The following is a 7520-nucleotide window of genomic DNA, read 5'->3' as shown; positions in this document are numbered from 1 at the left end:
TGCATTTATTGCCTCAAGGAGGTTCACTGAAGCTCCTCGATTGCCTGCGGCCCTGTATGACATGCCATGTGAGATGCCTGATTCTATTTCATGCTTCATATTGAACACCAGTATATAGCTTCTATCAATTAAGTAAAATCAACGCTCTCATCGAGATAAAAATAATGACTAAAGTTATTGGTCATTAAAATTATGTAACTCGTCGTTTTGGGGCCCCAAAAGAGATCAGATCGATGAAATAAATGCAGATCTATTAAACTGAGGCAGGTGAGTGTCAGCAGATGTTGGAGCGATGCTCAGCCGAGGATATAAATATGTTTTAAGGTTAGGGTAAGAGTCTATTCAGTTCATTACCCTAAGACACCGAGATCAACGTTACCCTATAGGACTCTACCCTAATCCTAAACTGAGTAAACTCTAGAACCCTAATCCCATTTAAAACATATTAATATCCTCGGCTGAGCATAGCTCCAACACTCAGTGTGGTACCCAGGTGAATTGGCTTTGTCGTTGACCCATATCTTGCGTGATGAAGGGGAGGAACAAGCCCAGCTGTTTTCTTCGGTCATTTCGTGTCCCACGCGGGTATCTCTCTCCCCCACCCCCTCTCCCTGCCTACGTGCGTTCCTATCCCTATGACTAGGCCTTAAGTATATATATATATATATATATATATATATATATATATATATATATATACACACACACATATATATATATATATATATATATATATATATATATATACATACGTGTATATACACTATTATACATATATGTATAACATAATATATGTATAATGTATATGTTTAATATATATATTATTCATATGTGTATAATATATTTATATTATACATAATGATTATAATTATACGTGCATGAGTGATACACCTTCATTTTTTTTCTTCTCTCTATAGTTATAGATATGAAAAGTTACAACGAATTATATAGGGATATTGTGGAAAATTATGTGTTATCATAAAATGATGTTTTAGAGATTTAGATAAGATTCTTGTGAATTTTGCTGTATGGTAGGCCTATACCATGCATAACTTTCGTGTTTTTTGTTAACAAGTATTTTGATGATGGCCTATACTACTACTAGCTACTTCCAGTGTTCCACACAATGCAATTTTTACGTCCCCAATTAAAAGGTATTGAAAAGAGGGTCGCCGACATTGAAATGATACATAAAATCACAAATGGTGTGCATACACTTTATATATCTAGACGAGCGCTCAAATAGTCACAGCTTTCCCATGATATTATCAGTGGATTTCGTTATCATAAAATCCCATTGTCACTATGTTGTTGTCCGAACAGAAGCAGTTGCCAAATTGTCCAAAAGACGGGAAGTTCCGCTGATCTTTAAAACGATAACCGTGAGTTACATTCATCTAAATGAATATCACTACTGTCAAGCCTGTGGTGTTAGGCAAGGACCTATCCCCAGACCCCAGCCACCCCCCCCCCCCCCACAAAAAAAAAAGAAAATTAAGAAGAAGAAGAAGAAGAAGAAGAAGAAGAAGAAGAAGAAAAGATATCGTCATAGTATCAGCCTCATCATTTCAAATCAGACTCCGCCCAAATTAAAACAATACTCAGTAATTATTTCTCTTCTCCAGTAACAGTTCGTATATGCGTCGCAACAAAAGTCTGGACAGTCTTTTTTAGCAAATGAGATATATGTGAGAGGAAATCCCGATAAGGTATTGATACACTGTACTGAAGTCAAAAGAAAAGACCCCTTAAAACATGCAGAATGATGAACAGTGCTAAGTGACGCTCGCAATGAAGACGCAGTATCTATCTATATTTTCAGCATTTATTAACAGATATGCCCTTGTATATTCACAGGTATTAATTTGATGAAACACAAGTCACAACTGAGTCTCTATACTCACATTGTTGATAGGTGAATTGACTGCGAAATAAATAAACACAACGCACACGCACACACACATACATACAGACACATACTAATTAACTCAAACAAGTGCTTCTTAGTCGCTGTTGCTGCATTATGTTATAATTATAGGAAGTTCGTCCCATTTACATGCACGCCTTTGCGTGGTTTTGGTATTTTGTCCGAATTTATAACTCAACCTGTCATTCATCTAATCATTCAAATGAAAAGAAATACAATTTCAGGAAGTTATGTAAACAAGTAATTAAAACCTGTTCCCAGTTGCCTCGATCGTGCTGTTAGATTACGTAACAGCGGAAATCGCTGCAAGGATGCTATCCCTGGTCAGATCGGTCATTAATCGAAGTGACCCCTTGCTATCAATTTGGGATGATTCTTTTATACTTTCAATTTATTTCATGAAAAAAAAAAACTATTGAAACTGCGCAGTCGTAAGAATTTGAGTGATAAAGTAGCACAAGTTCGACACGATCATACTAAGAACGATCCCATGCAGCACGGGCTGCGAGAATAACACACTGAAAAATAACTCATGCTAAACAAAATCGGAACTTCCCCAAGACCTACAACATGACTAACTGAGGTTTATATTCAATTTTATTTTCAATTTCAATTTCAATTGATATTCGGATTAACGTCTAAGTGCCTAATAAAGAAAGAGTGGAGCAAATCAATAATAAGCTAAGTTATGGTCAATAGGAGAAGGGGACGAAAATAAAACATCCATTGGGGATGGACGTTTTACGTGCGTATCGTGTGTGTGAGTGTGTGTGTGTGTGTAGGGGGGGGGGGGTACGGGTATACCAGAAAGTTGATGTGTAGACTGTCATTCTTGTCTAAACATGCAGTTATGCTATGAATACCTTTAACACTTGTACGTTCAATATAAGATCATTGAGTGGCCCACATTCCTATAGAAGCTTGTCTTTTACGTGGGTCCCTCTTTTCCATCAACGCGATTATTTTGAGCTATCTATTCCATGATACACAACTATGCATTATTTTGTTGTAATATATTGTAGGTTTTGTTTTCATTGAAATTGTACGACAACAAACATGATAAATTAGAAATAAAATTTCACTTGAATTCAACTGAATTGAATAAATGCGATTGTATTTGCGTCAGAGTCTATATAACATGGTCGGCGGAACTTTTTGTGCGCCCTATAAAGGAATGCATAAGGTGTCATCATTTTGCCCCCCCCCCTACTTTTTTTAACCCGGAAGTACTTAAATGCACTAAAAGAAGAAACCCGGAAGTGGAGGAGAAATATAAGTTGAAGGCCTTTTTTAATGCTTGTAAGCTGAGGAAGTTGAAGGGGAGAGATGAGCTGAGGACCTCTTTTTTTTTTCTTTTGATTGTCAGCTGAAGAAACCCGGAAGTGGAAGGGGGGGATGAGCTGAGGATTTTTTTTTTTTTGCTTGTTCGCTCATGAAACCCGGAAGTGGGAACCCCCTCCCTCCCCCCCCCCCCCCTCCACACACACACACACACACACACACACACACACACACACACTTTTGAAAACGCTCCGCCGGCCCTGTATAAGTCTGCCTTATTCTCGTCGGATGTGCAGTGAATAAACTGGCAGGTTATTGTTGCTGCAACGATTTATAAATAATGTATCATAGGCCTATGTAATGCTGAAGTGTCAGGTATAGGCCTATTAATGTCACTTTCATCAGCAATTTCCATTAATCATAATTTCTGATAACACACTCTCATTTTCCGAATAGCTCAGGGGGGTGTGTCATCAACGTTTGTCAGCGTTGACAACTTGAATCACCATAGTAACAGTCAGTGACCAGAGCATCTCAGCCAATCAAAACCAAGGATTTTGCTGAAATTGTAAGCGCTGACAAACGCTGATGAAACACCCCCCTGATCTGATGATGTATATCGGGAAATAAAAGACCTGGCATTCGGCAAAATATCATTATAAAAATGATAAGAAAACATGTTTCCATCTTGTAGGCCCACTTGATAGGCTTACAGGCCTATCTTCCAATGTCATATTGACAACTCATGCGCAGTCCAAGTCTAATTCTTTCGGAAGGTTGTTTGTGTATGATGTTCATAAGAAACTCTGGATGAACATGTCTTATTTTTGTATGTTATATTGGCTGTATAAATAGTATATGATTTCTGCTGTTCTCCTCTTGGCCAGGCAACGTATGTGTATCCTGTTTAGGGGAGAGCGGGGAGAAGTGGGACATTATTTCAAGTTCGCCGATTTTCTTCTTATATCTTTTTATAGAAGAGATTATTACATTTCCTGTTGGGCTTGCATGAAGGTTCATATGGTAGGTTACATAAAGAGCTATAAGCTGGGGGTAGCACTGTTCTCAATTTTCTGCAGTTAATGAAAAGAAAAAAACTTATTTTGGGGGAGAAGTTGACCCACCCGTGGGTGAAGTGGGACAACGGCAAGGGAGAAATGGGACTGTGGGGGTAAAGTGTGACATCCTAGATGGTCTATAGAAATGTCAAAGTTGGAAGGCATAATGAAACATTGGTAATGAAAACAGTCAAACATGCTTTAAAATGATCTTTACTTCAACAAAACAAGTTTGAACAACATGTTTGAAAATCTGAACTGCTTTACATGTAATGCTATTATGAGGGACAAATGGGACACGTTGTCCCAACTGTCCCTCACATGACATATACATAAATATGTACGACTGCTCAGTAACCATGCAGGCATTTGTCAAAAACAAGTTATATTAGTTGCATATTAATAAGGCTCACCACCAGCTTCAATTGTGCCCTTGAAATCATGAACACAAAGACAACAGGTTAATTAACTTGATTTTAAAAAAACATTATATTTTGGGGAAAATTTTCAATAGCAATTTATACATACTTAGAATTTGCCGAACTGCATGGCTTTCTTAGTGTGATGTATGGTTGCTAGGGGCTTATTGTAGATATAAGCCAATCGCTGATTTGTTGAACAGTTTTTGATTCAGAGAACGTGTCCCACTTGACCCGCGTCCCAACTCACCCCGCTCTCCCCTACTGAAGTAATAAGTACTATAGGTAGCCTACGTACGAAGCGAAATGTGTCATTGAGATGTGATGTGTCTTTTGGTTGTTGGTTTGTTTGCTTGCTTATTTGTTTTTCATTCTGCTGGAAGTTCAATTCAAATTCAAAGCAATTCAACTTTAAATGGCACTTTTTTCCCAACAAAATTACTATTGAAACTGCGCAGTCGTAAGAATTTGAGTGATAAAGTAGCACAAGTTCGAAACAATCAAACTAAAAACGATCCCATGCAGCACGAGCTGCGAGAATACACACTGAAAAATAACCCATGCTAAACAAAATCGGAATTTCCTCAAGAGTGAACAAGAATAATTGAGGTTCATTATAGTCAATTTCATTTTCAATTTCAATTCATACTGGGATGACGTCTATAGTGCTAATAAAGAAAGAGTGGAGCAAATCAATAATATACCATTGTGGTCAATAGGAGAAGGGGACGAAAATAAAACATCCATTGGGATGGACATAAGCGTAGGGTGTGAGCGTGTGTGTATGGGGGGGGGGGGTATACCAGATAGTTGATGCGTAGACTGTCATTCTTGTCTAAACATGCAGTTATGCTATAAATACCTTTTACACTTGTACGTTTAATATATTGAGTGACCCACATTCCTGCAGTTATGCTATAAATACCTTTAACACTTGTACGTTCATATCGAGTGGCCCACATTTCCTAGAAGCTTGTCTTTTACGTGCATGACGTGGGTCCCTCTTTTCCATTAACGCAATTATTTTGAGCAATCTATTCCATGATACATATGCATTATTTTCTTGTAGTATATTGTACGCTTGTTTTTCATTGAATTTAACGACAACAGACATGATACATTGGAAATGACATTTCACTTGAACTGAATGAATTGAATAAATGCGATAATATTTGCGTCAAAGTCTATACACTAAGAAGGCCGGCGGATCGGAGGGGGGGGGGGGGGGGGGGGGGGGGGGGGGGCCTCGCCCCCCGCCCTGTGCACCCTACAAAGGAATACATAAGGTGTCATCATTTGCCCCCCCCCCCCATCTTTTTAAACCCGGAAGTACTTAAAGGAATGGTACAGTATTGGTGGGGATGAGAATGGGCTTTTAACTTTTGCGAGATACCAAGAAAACACTTATGATGTAGTACAGAGCATACCATTTTAAGAGGAATTCAAAGTTTATTTGATGAAAATCGGGTTTGGAATGACTGAAACATCAAAAAACAAAGTGAAACAAAGCGATTGTAATAAAGTGTGGGTCCCACACTTTATTAGAGTCACTCTTTTTTGGATATCTCAGCCATTTCAAAAGCGATTTTCATCAAATAAACGTTGAATTCCTCATAGAATTACATGCTCTTTCATATTTCATAAGAAGTTTCTCATTATTTCAACAACAAAAAAATGCTAGAAACCTGAAAATAGGTCTCATCCAAAACTGTACGACCCTTTAAGTGCACTAAAAAAGAAACCCGGAAGTAGAAGAATAAATATAAGTTGAAGACCTTTTTTATGCTTGTAAGATGAAGAAGTTGAAGGGGAGAGATGAGCTGAGGACCTCTTTTTTCTTTGATTGTCAGCTGAAGAAACCCGGAAGTGGAAGGGGGGGGGGGAGAGATGAGCTGAGGATTTTTTTTTTTGCTTGTTAGCTCATGAAACCCGGAAGTGGGAACCCCCCCCCCCACACCCACACACACACACAGACACACTTTGAAAACGCTCCGCCGGCCCTATGGTCCGCCTTATTCTCGTCGGTACCATGGTGCAGTGAATAAACTGGCAGTTATTGTTGCTACACTGCAACGATTTATAAACAATGTATCATAGGCCTATGTAATGCTGAAGTGTCATGTATAGGCCTATTAATGTCACTTTCATCAGCAATTTACATTAATCATAATTTCTGATAACACACTCTCGTTTTCCGAATAGATGAATATCGGGAAATAAAAGACCTGGCATTCGGCAAAATATCACTGTAAAAATGATAAGAAAACATGTTTCCATCTTGTAGGCCCACTTGATAGGCCTACAGGCCATATTCCATTGTCATATTGACAACTCATGCGCAGTCCAAGTCTAATTCTTTCGGAAGGTTGTTTGAGCATGATGTTCATAAGAAACTCTGGATGAACATGTCTTATTTTTGTATGTTATATTGGCTGTATACATATAGCATATGGTTTCTGTTGTTCTCCTCTTGGCCAGGCAACATGTGTGTATCCTGTTTACTAAAGTAATAAATACTATATACGTATAACGAAGCGAAATGTGTCATTGAGATTTGATGTGTCTTTCAGTTTGTTTGTTTATTTGTTTGTTTGCTTGCTTATTTCTTTTTCTTTCTGGAAGTTCAATTTAAATTCAAAGCAATTAAATTTCAAATGGCACTTTTTTTCCAACACAATTACAAAAACAAACGAACAATGTAATGCAAAATATTTTAAAAATACATCAAATCTCTTTGGTATTACTGTACAAACATTAGAGCATAATTCTTTTAAAGATAATTCAATATAACAAATAAAATGGTAATAGTATATACAGCAATGACCGAAGAAAAAC

Source organism: Diadema antillarum, unplaced genomic scaffold (genome assembly GCF_040938485.1).
Source record: "Diadema antillarum isolate AM-2024a unplaced genomic scaffold, OU_Dant_1.0 seq00000035_RagTag, whole genome shotgun sequence".
NCBI classification, from domain to species: Eukaryota; Metazoa; Echinodermata; class Echinoidea; order Diadematoida; family Diadematidae; genus Diadema; species Diadema antillarum.
The sequence above is the reverse complement of the archived record's forward strand: the minus strand, read 5'-3'. Positions refer to the sequence as shown.